Here is a 13,213-nt window from a genome sequence, read left to right as displayed (position 1 = left end):
TATAATTTTTAAAAATTTTGTCTAAACATGAGCATACCTACACAAGTCTTTAATTTCTCCATCGTGAAGTTCTTGGCAACTTTATTATAGATGTAAATGTAGATATCCATGTACTTTTTTTTTTTTTTTTTTTTTTAAACCAGTGGTTGCCTAAGACTGGAGGTAAGGTAAGGCTTTTTTTTTTTTTTTTAAATATATCTATTGATTTCAGAGAGAGAGAGGAAGGGAGAGGGGGAGAGAGAAACATCAATGAGAGAGTCATGGATCGGCTGCCTCCTGCGCCCCCTGCCGGGGGGTCGAGCCCACAGCCCGGGCCTGTGCCCTGCCCGGGAATCGAACCCGGATCCCCTGGCTCCTAGGTCGTGCTCAGCCGCGGAGCCCGCCGGGCTGGGCTCTCCTGGTTGAAGTCACAGGTCTGCCCAGAGGCCCATTAACCCCCAGATGCCGTCTCCTTTTAGAAGGCACTTTCCCCAGTAGTGTCGCTGAAATCTAGGAGGAAGGAGATCACAGTCTTTTTCGGAGCCCCCTCAACAGCAGGGCAGGAGGCAGCTTACTGCTGATGAGCGGCAGGAGCTCCGTGGGGCCCGCTTCTCTCTAGGGAGCAGCCCTCAGGCAGGACTCGGGGGTTCCCGCAGGACCGCAGCCCCGCGCGAGGGGCCCCTGGGCCCGCCACCGGGAGCCCCTCCGGAGGGGGTGCAGCTGCAGGCCCAGCGCAGACTGCGAGTCAGCTGTCAGCTGGACCAGTCTGAATTCTATTTGCTCTATTCTATTTGTGCCCCCCCCCCCGAAACAGCCCCCACCCCCACTCCCCCCACCCCCGGGTGCGCGGCCCCGTCCCCCGCGCCCGCTGCTGTCTCGGAGGCATCTGCTCTGCAACCTGAGGCCGTCAGATGTCCCGGGACGCAGACCGGTGTCTTCTGTGCAGAAATAAGTACAACACAATTCTCCCACAGTTCAGGTAATAAAGAGATGCTGCTCTGTAGGAAGCTGTCAGGCATCTCGCAAGCTCTAAGCTCAGTTGCTTTTTTTGTTGTTGTTGTTTTAAGATGTATAATTACAGGAAAGATTTTTGTTTATTTTTTTATTTTCTATCATTCTACATTATATGAAGGCAAAAGATATGCCTGGAAAAGTTCTGTTGTGAAACTTTATTTTCTGCTTCATCCTCAGTTGGCAAAAGCTCCTAATTCTTTTGTTCCTAATTTTTGTCTTTCTCTTTTTTTTTTCTTTGTCAAGTAATGAAAGGCTTGTAAGCAAATTATCTCATGCAGTAGGGGATTTTCCTGCTTAGAGGAACTTTTGTATTAATTTTTTTGTTAAGCAAATAATCAACCATTCTATATTTTAGGAGTTTGGATTGTTAAATGTAGGTTTTCTTACGGGGGCACATAATTGTACATATTACTACCAAGAGCTATGACTGTAGCACTAATCAGCAAGCATAGAGCCACACAGTTATTTAATTTCTAACTCTCGTGGTTTCTAGCCAAATTCCATTCATGTGCTTAGGTTACAGTCCTGAAGTTACCCTTTATACCCTCACTTGAAAGTTTCTAATTTTAAGTTTTATGAAATGCAATACTATGTATTAGCTAGCAATAGTTCTGTGTTCACCAGCAATTTCCAGTTTGACCTTGAAGTCTCAATAATGAAAAGAGATTCCAGCAATAATAGATTTCTTGAACACACACCTCCCCCCAAGTGCATTATGTATCTTATCATTTTGGTCCTGTGTTTGCAACAATGTATGCGTGACTATTATGGTTCCTCACTTATTTGCATTCATTTATTTTACTATGACAAGTAATAAATACATTAGTTAGTACATGGAGTGAATAGCATCAACTACCCATAGGGTCAGCACTTAACAAGGTAAGGAATATCTATTTCAAGTTTTTCTACATTTGCATAAATTATTTCTATTATTATTCATTTATATTATTTATTTCTGTATCACACTAGTCCTGTGAAAGTACAACTGAAGGCAGGCCGAATTAAGATATGCATTTAACCTTCATTATCATGGTCTTGACGGAACTCAGAAAATAAAAATTAGATGAAGCCCCCAAATAAGCTGCATGCATTTTAACATGGTAGTAGAATTTAAGTCTATAGATATAGTGTTCTTGTGTCTAGATGTTTTAACTATCGTTATATAAAGGAATTAAAGCAAAGGACTTTGTAGTAGTTCTTTTGCAAATATTCATATAATAATATAGTGTGAAAGTACAGCAAAAATAAAAACTACAGGTAGAAAAGCATCGGATACCGCCTTAATTTAGGAACTGCCTGATGGCCATTGGAGTAGATGCCTGGGCAGTGCCTCTCGTCTGGCCTTGAGAAGCTTCCCCGGTGCGCTTTAGAGCCCTCATAGGCGTCGTGTGCAGTAATGGGAACAGGTGGTACTGTGGAAAGGAGAGCAGTGTGAGTTTTCTGTAGAAGCAGAACTGTCAGCTTGTGCCTTGAAGCTTCCAGAACGTGTTAGATGGAGAAGTCCAAGTTCGTGCTTCGCTCAACTTGGTTTTGTACAGAAGCAACCCAGTCTGGTAATAAAAACAAGGACTGTGTGTACAGGAGTCAGCTGTGGGATCTTAACAACCAACAGTTCCCAGCAACCTCAGAAGCTTGTTGCATTTCTGGTATTTTACGTTTGGATCTGAAGGTTGAGTGGCAAGTGTTTGGTCTAGCAGAGCAGTATGTGTTCAAAGAAGCACAATATCAGTGCCCGTAGAGTGCAGGTTAGAACTAGAGGGTCTTACAGGATTATCATTTCTGAGATGTGTGAAATGTATTCGTGTTTCTGCGTTCCCATTGGGCCTAGTCAAAGCTTGCTTCTAGGTTTCAGCAAGGATGTCACACCCAGTGAGCTTTTCTTTTTTTGACTTAGAATAGAAAGTGTTCTAAAAGTAGAAAAAATATTAATTTGGTTTGTGTGTTTGAAATCACAGATCTGGAGATGTAGAGACTGTGCGTGTGCATGTCAGACACTCATCTAGACTGTGTGAACCAGCCCAGGATAACCAATACTCGCCTATCCCCTGCATCTCCTCCTCCCCCCCTCTGAGGTGCTCCCGGCCCCCATCCTGGCCAGTCCATGTGGTGCTCTCCACCCTCTGCTGCTCTTGGCATCAGGGACATGATGAGAGATCTTTTCAGCATCATGGGTGTAACTCAGGCTTGGCCACCATCCTTACTTGCCCTTCTGCTGGCCACAGTCAAGAGAAAGCTCCTGGTGCCCGGTGCAGAGTGTGCTCACACCAATCTCAAATCTAGCATTTTTGTATATATCTTGATTTTTAAGCCAGGTCATTCAACAGAGCATTCCGTTTGGGCTGTGGTACAAAGAGAAAAACTAACCAAGAATACAAACCACATTTCAAGCTGCTGTTTTCTATCCATTTACAGGCTCTACTTTTACTGTATTTCTTCATACTTGAAACTCATTCTGCTATATTAATATCAGGGTACAGACTTACAAGGGTGCATGTTTCTTAAAGGTGCAAAATTGCTCTCATTCTGTTTGCTCATATTGCCACAGAATGCTCTGTTTTGGTGCTTTGGGGTCAGCAGGTCAAAGAAGCAATGTGGAAATTTACTGCCTGGAACACAGTCTTACAAGAATGCTGGCAGATGGCTTGATAGTAGATAAAGCTTCTGCTCTCTTCTCCGTATGCAAGATTGACACTGGCCTGGCAGGTTCACCTGGGTATCCTTCCTCACGAGGTACATAAACCCTGTGCTCTCCAAAAGTAGGGGTGCGGTGCATCTCTCTGAAAACAGAATCTTCCTGCATATCCAGATCACTTACCCTTAAAGAAAAATGGCCTCAGGGGTAGACAGGAACAGAATGGGGGAGGACAGTCTCACTCTAGTGACCATCCCTCCTTTCCAAACAGAAAACCCACATGAGGCCAAAAAAAAAAAAAAAAAAAAGGCATATAAAGCTTAGTTATCCCCTTCATAGCACCCTGAGCTGAATGATCTTGCTTCCTTCCCATTAGGTAGATGAAAATACAGGTCAGTTTATCTAGACTCTTCCCACCTGAAGAAAAAAAAAATTGAAAAGTAGATGTTTGTGTAGTGTAAAATATGTAAGCCAGTGGCTGCCAAAACTCACATTAAATACCCGATCATTAGCAACCTGTTTTTACAGGTAGCTCAAGTAAAGGATGCTCTATGACCCCGGGTTTCCGAGGTCAGAAGTAGCCATTCTAGCATGCGCCTTACTCTAAGATGTGCTTGGAGAGAGAACTGCCAAGAGTGAATGCTGCAGTGGCGAAGGTCACGTCAGAAAATTCAGAGGGTTACACATCAATTATCCGTTGGAAACTGGATGTCTTACTGGGTGCTAGAATGCAAATTTAGGTATTTATTGTCAGAAAATGGAAAATTTATTGTTTTTTAAGAATTGGTGTTGAAATGTCACTGTCCAGTTTTCACTTTTACACAAGCTAAACAGAAGCAAAACGAAAAAATTATTTGTATATTTGTCATGCTTTTTGTATTTCTTACAATAAGAATATTGTTAGCAAATAAAAATAATAAAAACAGCAATATGAACTGCTTTCTTGGAGATGAATCACTATCCTAGCTATATTTCTTTACTGTAATGTAAAATGAATATAACCACAGTGATAAAGTAACATAAAATAAGTTTTAGCAGAATATGTATTAAACTTTTAAAAGACTCCTTTTCAAGCTTCAAGTGTTTTTAAAAAGTAAAATAGCTCCTTGAGCTTAGAGCTTCAGTAACAGATATTTAATAAGCTCTTCTGAGTAGACTGTGCTAAACACTGAAGACCCAAAAATGAGACATGGGCAGTCCTTTCTGAAGCTCACAGACTTGAGTGTGAAAAAGGCTTATGTAACCAATTGCTGATAACCTGGAGTTGAGCTAAGAGTTCACATCGGAAGTGATGCCTGAGTGGACTCAAAAACAAGGCAATGTTTGCCAGTCCTCAAAGGAAAAATACTTGGCGTGTGCAGAGGCATGCCGTTCTGAAGGAGCGGGCAGGAAGCTGGGAGAGGCCGCACCTGGAGCAGTAGCTTTCAGACATCTGGGTCATAACCTATAGAAAAAAGATATAATCAAACAGCATGATCTGGTTCATGGACTCACATGGACATATATCAGAAACTTGTATTTCACCAAATGATACTATGAATCCCACATATGTTCTCTTTTCTATTTTATTATCTTCCACTCTGAAAATACTGGTGGCAACCCACCACGCTGATTTCACACCTCCACCAGTAGGCCCTGACTTAATGCTTGAACACAGTCAGTAAAGGGGGGTGTTCGAAGGAGTCAGGAAGTGATGTCACGAAGGGCTCAATATGCCATATAAAGAAGTTTGGAACCACTGAAGGATTTTAAGAGGGAGATAACATCTGTTAATGTTGGCCTGTTTTTCTTCGGGCCACTTACATACTAGATGCAGAGTGACAGACCAAGCAGCTCCTGAGATACACACAACAAACCAAAAGTAGGGCCATGGTTGCTGCCTGATACATGTTCCCTTCTTTGTGTACAATACCAGGTATTTTTAAATTAATCCTCCAGAAACCCCTGGGAATACTCTCATTAGGACTTGCCTCAGTTATTTTTTTCTTTTAATATATCTTTATTGATTTCAGAGAGAGGAAAGGAGAAGGAGAGAGAGAGATAAAAACATCAACGATGAGAGACATTGACCAGCCGCCTCCTGCACACCCCCGACTGGGGATCGAGCCCGCAACCCGGGCATGAGCTCTGACCCAGAATCGAACCGTGATCTCCTGGATCCTAGGTAGATGCTCAAGGGCTGAGCCACGCCTGGCCGAGCGCCTCAATTATTTTTAACAGGCCCTAAATTGCATCTAAATTTTTAAAACTACATGAAATAGTCAGGAGGAGTAATAAAGGAGTCAAGAATTTGATCTTCATTATGAAATTTAGTTTGTAATTTATTAAGAGGTCATAGTTTTATACATGTTTACAAACCATAGGCATCTACAACCAGATTCGATGACCATTTTTCTCAAAGCAGTGTACCAAAAGACCCGCCAGTCAGTTCTCTCTGCTCTACTCATACAGAACTTCATTCCATTAACAGCCTTTGCCACTGATTTTGCCCTTTGCCACGTCAACCCAATTTACACTGCTTTGTGCTCTAGGGAGGCAGGCTTGTTCTGCAAACGCTGTTTTCCTTGCCATAACAGATGGAGCAACCAGAGCATCCCACGGGATGTGAAACCAGGGGACCATGTCAGTCTGTGACATGTCTGGAACTGCTACCTGTAAATTCATGCCTGAGGGTGGCCACATTTCTCCTGTGTGTGCAGAGGAGCATGGGGAGCCAATCTGGAGAGAGGGAAATGTGCAGAGATTGAATCCAGACAACCTTCTGGTTCCTGTTCCCTGGGCTCAAACTCCCCATATCCTTAAAACGAAGTCTGCGTCCAGCTTTTATTTTTTCTTTCAATTTATGTAGCTCAACTAAATTTCTATTAATTGTAGCAAACATCCTAATACAGCTGCCTCCTCTCTGTCCACACTGCTCTGGGGCCCCTGCTCTGCATTGTAACTTCAAGCTAGTGAAAAGCTAAGTCGAAGAGTTGTGTCCTTATTTAAGTGTAAATAAGAACAAAAATAGGAGAGCCCTCACTTTTCAAACTGGGGTTCCCAGAAACCAGGGGTATGCAAGGGAGAATACAAAGCTAGATAAACAAGGTCAACCTTCCTCAAGATTCGATTTTACTCAAAGGAGAAAAATGTTTCTTATTAAAGAAAGATGCTATTTTTTAAATACATAAAAAAGTGGAATAGAATGCAAAATTCAAAATTTTTAGATAATATAGCCAACTTCAAAGACATTTTATGATTTTAATAACTGCATAAGACTGTACCACCAGATCCCCCTTGACATAATTCACTCTCCTGTGGAAATTTTTGAAAGCACTATATCAGCCAAGAGGAGACATTAGCACTTGGAATGGGGCCCATTGTTCTGAAGGCTGTACTTCCTGTGGTCTCCAGGGTTCCTCGTTGGAAAATGACATCTGTTCTGACAGTGTATTCAGAAAGCTGCTAAGGAAAGTCAATTTACATGTATTCACTGTGCATCTACCACTGGCCTCAACTCTCAAAGAGCATCTGATAGGCAGAAGTGTCAAGAGGCCTTGGATCAATGGTGTTGCTTGATGTTAACGGACCCTTAACTGGATTTCATTGTGATACAGTTATTTAACTGTGGGTGCAGCAAAAATGGCCCTCTCAAGAGGAGAAGGGGGTTCAGTGAGCCCCCAAGGGCAAGGCATTCTGGAACATTCCATACAAACTCTATCTTATTTCATCAAGTCATTCTTATCTCCGGGTGAAAAGTAAATGGTGTGGTCAGCTTTAAACAGTTCTGGAATAAGATTGCATATAACGTAAGAAAGAAATACAATTGCATATTCTAGGGTCTAGAGTTGCCTGGAACCGAGCAGAAGTTCAATTTGTGTTGAATGAATGAGTGTGGAGCTGTCCACCCCATTCAATAAATTGTGCTTTGGGGACTACTTGTTTGTTACTTTACATAGTATCCTAGATAACTTGTCCTTTCAATAAATACAAATCTACATCACCATCTATTATGGCTGTATAGCATGCCATTGTATAAATGTACTATAATTTACATAGCCAATGCTCTATTAGTAGGTATTTTTCTCCACCCTGTTCCCAATTTTCAATATATGAAACAATGCTTCCATGAGCAGTACTGTGCGTGCATCTATGTGCATGTGTCAGCAGTTTGATTTAAGTCATCTAGTCTTTGGACTTACTTATTCATTCAACCACAAGTCAAAAAATGCCTGGGGCCACAGAGAGCCAAAGAAACAAGGAGAAATTGTTCCCTAAAGCCTTCACAGGGATCACGGCCCAGCTGACACCTTGATCTTGGACTTCTAGCCTCCAGAACTGTGAGAAAATAAATTTCTGTTACTTAAGCCACCCAGTGTGGTACTTTGTTGTGGAATCTCTAGCAAAATAATACAGCAATTCAATGAGGAAAGGACATCTTTTCCACAAATGGTTCTGGAGAAATTGGATATCCATATGGGAAAAAGTGAACCTTGGTTGTTATCTCACATCATAAGAAGAAAACATAAAAGGAAATCTTTGTGACTTCAGGTTAGGCAAAAATTTCTTAGCGAAGACAAATTGAAAAATTGATAAATGGCACTTCATCAAAATTTAAAACTTTGGCTCTTTGAAAGACATTTTTTTTTAATTTTAAAGAGAGAGGAAGAGAGGGATAGAGATATAGAAACATTGATGCGAGAGGACCGTCAATTGGCTGCCTCCTGCACACCTCCCACTGGGGATCTGGCTGCAACCCGGGCATGTGCCCTGACCCGGAATCGAACCGGTGACCTCTTGGTTCATGGGTCAACAGTAGCCACTGAGCCACACCAGCCAGGCAAGACATTCTTAAGAAAATAAAAAGGAAAACCACAGATTGGGAGAAAAAGACTGCAAAACATATCCTGGCAAAGGATTGGTATTCAGACAAATACTACACTTTTTTAAATAGGAAAAAGATTTAAAATGACACTTCACCAAAGAAGATTAAAAAAACAGAAAACAAGAGCCTGAAAAGATGAACAACTGAATTAGTCGTTAGGGAAATGCAAATTAAAACCACAACGAGATATCACTACACACCTACTAGAATGGCTAAATATTTTTAAGTTGACAACACCAAGTATCAGTGAACATGGGGAACAACTGAAACTCTCACCATTGATCTCAGTAATGCAAAATGATACAGCCACTTTGCAAAGAATTGGGGAGTTAAACATATACTTACAATTCAATTCAATGATCTACAGTTCAATGTATTTACAATTCAGTGTAAATATATTCTAGGTATTTATCTTGAAAGACATGGTAACATGTATACAGGAACACTTATATATGAATGTTCAAAGCAGCTTTATTCATAATAGGCGAAAAACTGGAAACAATCCAAATGTCCATCGAAAAGTCAACAAATAAGAAAATTGTTATTTACAAATACAACAGACTACTACTTAGCAATAAAAGGGAACAACTGTTGATATACACAACATGAGTGAATCTCAAAAGTATTGTAAGTGAAAGAAGTCAGACACAAAAGGCCACTCCTATTTGATTCCACTTACATGAAATTCTAGAAAAAGCAAAACCATAGTGACAAGAAACAGATCAGTAGTTTCCAGGGACTAGAAGACAGGGAAGGGGGCTAACTGCAAAGAGATATAAGGGAATTTTTTAGAAAAATGAAAATATTCTATATCTTGATTATATATATTTGTCGAAACTCATCAAACTGTACATTTTAAACTGGTAAATTTTATTATATGTAAACTATACTTCAATAGAGCTGTGTGTGTGGTGTGTGTGTTTTTTAATTAAAGGCATTCTCTTTCAATGCTAACAAAAGCCAACCTGAAATAAGTGGCCAAAAACTTTTACAGCTTGTGAGTCACCTCAGTAGGGATGGAACAAGGGGAGAATTATAGTGAAACTATTGCACATTGATTCACTTGAAGCTCTCATGAATATCAGGAATTTTCCTTTCTGAGTCATTTTACTTGGTAACTTCCACTGCCTTGGTTCATTAGTAGTATGAACCAGGGATTTATTGAAGTGAATCGTTACTTAGTTTTCATAATTCAAATTCTGTTTTTAAAAAAATCCTCTCTATGTCTTTTACAGTGACAAATATGCCTGTCAAGAGCACAAGGTAATCATGTTTACCAGTCATTGTTTTTTCTCTGTGTAGGGAAAATTACATCCAGAAGTTACATGGTGAGTGTGAAATCAGAGAAAGGGGAGTTGATTAGCTCAGCAATCTTTCATAAAAATCAAATCAGAAAAGAAGGGGATACAGGTGAAAATAAAAATTCCTATGCCCCACCCCCTCAGCCTACTAGTACTACTAAGAAGTAACCAACACTAAGGGTTTATTGTGTAAACTTTTCAGAAAATTTTCTGGACATACTCAAGCATGTATATATATAATTATTTGAACCGTATGAAATTGAAATTCGTATAGGTTAGAGACTGCCGAATATTAACAGTTTCATATAGTTTAACCAAGATATTCTATTGCTAATGCACATGCTCTCAGATTCTATTTAGTGTTCTATAATTATCTCTCTTAATGTATAGTGGTCATTTTTTTTATATCAACACATACAGTTATACATCACTTTCTAAATATCTGGATAGTTTGTCATTGCAAAGTTGTACCATACTTTATTTAAGCAGTTTCCTTGTGATGGAAATTTAATTTGTTTCCTGTCTTTTGCTCCCTTAGTTTATATAGTTGTATGATGAAAATGGCTATTGTCTTCAAACATGAAAGAGCTATGCTTCCATCTCCAGTCTAGGGATGTGCCCAGTCAAAGGACAGACACTTGGCTTTGTGGATTGGGTTTCTGTGTCTCTCACTATTGTTAAATTTTTTAAATACCCATACAACAACAATGAAAAGTATGTGAAATTCAGCCAACTACATTATTAAATGTGGATGCACACCCAAGTTCATCTTTTATGTTAAAGATGCCATTTGAATTAAAATCTTTGAATGCTCTTCAGGTTAAAAACCCCTCCTCCTCATTATTATTATTATTATTATTATTATTATTATTATTATTGTCACTAGTTAAAGCTTTGCCTTTTATCAATGCTCATGTTACTCCCTGTTCAAGAAGCTTTGCCTGCAGAGTAAATTAAAATGTCTTCCCTTGGCATTCAAGGCCCTTGGTCTCCAGCTCCAATGTACCTTTCCAGCCTTCTTTCCCCTCTACCACACGTGGTCTGTGCTGCCACATCTCACCCCATCACCTTTCCTTTTACTCAGGCTGTTGCCTCTGTTTGGAATGTCCTTCCCCTCAGGTCCTCTGTGGGAATTCTGCCCACTTTCACAGTTCACCTGCAATGCCAGTTCTCAATTCTCCTTCACCCCTCCAAAGCCAGTGTGATGTTGTGAGGAAAGCACATGCTTTCAAGTTTGTCACACGTGCACTGGAATTCCCAGCTTCTCAACTTTCTAGCTATGGGAACTGGGGCAAATTATTTGGTTTCCTTTAGCCTCAGTTTTTCTTATCTGAAAAATGGAATGTAATCTCTTGGTTATGCCTAGAACATTTGGGAAGGCATGTAGGTCCAAGCTAGAAGGGAAATGTGTTCACACATGTATAGAGCATGTGTAAAGCATTTTTTATTCTTCTCGTTGAGTCACTGTGAGTTACATCCCAAGAAGGCTAGAACTGATCCGGTCTTTATGGAATCCACTCAGAGGAGCTCCCAATAGATTTAGCATTCTTCTTCATTATTTCTACATACTTCTCAGTCATTTTCCTGCTTCTTTGTCTCCCCTAGGATCCATGCACCATCTGGGAGGATGTGTACATTGCCAGAGGGGGAGACATCTACAGAAAACAAAAAACCCTTCTGTAGCCTTACGGCATTAGTATATGTTTTAAAAACCTCTGTATTCTGTATAATCAGCCAAAGGAAGTGAAAGGTAAGACAGAGCTAACAAGGAAAAACACCATATTCTGCCATAGGTATATTCAAGCTTATGTTGAAGTGTTGGAAATACAGTAAAACCTCAATATAACGGACTAATTCGGGCCAGGGGGTGGGTATGCATTAAAGCCGAAAGTCAGTTACATAATTAAGCAGGTTTTCCAAATGCGTATGTTAAAAGATTGACAAATTAGTTAGTTTACCTGTTTTTACTTATGTAGACACTTGGTGTAATTAAAATGAAATACGTATGGCCCTAGCCAATGTGCCTAAGTGGTTAGAGCGTGGGCTGGTGCACCTGAGGGTTGTAGGTTTGATTCCTGGTTAAGGGCAGCCTGAGTTGCGGGTTCCCTCCCCACCCCCCCCAAGGTTCCCGAGGGGGAAGCAGTCAGTGCATATCTCTCTCTCTCTCTCCATCCCTCTTCCCTCCCTTCCACGCTCTCTGAAGAGCAATGGGAAGAATATCCTCAGGTGGGGATTAACAAGAAAGAACAAAAACAAAAAATTATGAATGAAAAGTTTAATTTCACAGAAAAGTTTTTTATATGTATTACAGTAATTTTAAATTTACACTGAGTAGATTTAATAAATGCATGCATTCACCAGTCACTGAGAGTAAACAAGTGCACACAGCTGGGGGGGCCTAGAGCACGTGGGAACATAGGTCAGCACTCCTTGAAACTGCTGCAGAAGGTCACCCCACGCAACAACAGGACCAATGATCATGACGGATGCGGTGTGGTCACGTGATAATCATTCGAGAAACGTTGTTCTCAAGTGGTGACTCTCTGATTTAAATATGTAGACTATAGTTGTAGATACGTAACATTTATTTATGTCGGCAAAATTACTACAGTGTTTTTTCCAACATATGGCCTATTTGCTAAAATTTGTTAAAAATCACAGTAAATTAATAATAAAAAAATAACCTGTTAATTTAACTATAAGCAAATCTCGGTTAAAAGCATTTTAAAATTAACAGGGTGTTAATTTTCGTATATGACATACAGGGCCAAAATGTCCATCAAATCCAAAGTCCTTTAAATCGAGGTCAGAAAAATCGAGTGTTTGCTGTAATATCTGTAAAGTTCCTGGAATATTAAAAAGAAAACTATAACTGAGCCATGAAAAAAAGGTAATATTCACAGATTCTCCTCTTGCTGTTGTGCACACAGAAAAACTGTCTTTGGTTAGAGAGTCCCCCAGCTTAAGTCATGGAAGCGGAGGTGAAACGAATGACTGCGGAGGTCTAATTAGCAGTAAAAAGCAGTGGGTTACTCAGGAGAATGAATGTTTACTGGGGAGTAGAACCACTAACAGCTGCATTTGAGAGAGTTTAAGAAAGTTTTGAAACAGAAAATGGGAGTTGGGAGCATCTGTTGTGCAGTATGAGAAAAGAAGGGAAGGAGAAAACTGGGAAAGAGGACTTTAAGAATTTTTCTTGTATGTAATGTGTGAGCCCATTTTGCCATTTTCCAAGAGTCCAGAAAAGATCCAGGTTAATTTTTAATTACTTCCTAATGACACTGCTGAGATGGGCACAGAAGGCCTAGCTTTATCCAGGTCTGTAAATACTTAATAAATATAACTCCTCTGGAGCCCCCATCACCTCCCTTTAAGTTTTAATTCTGTACTGACGATATTCTGACTGGCCATGCAGTAAATTTG

This window comes from Miniopterus schreibersii (genome assembly GCF_964146895.1).
Source record: "Miniopterus schreibersii genome assembly, chromosome: 9".
Lineage (NCBI taxonomy): Eukaryota > Metazoa > Chordata > Mammalia > Chiroptera > Miniopteridae > Miniopterus > Miniopterus schreibersii.
Note: the sequence above shows the minus strand (reverse complement) of the source record.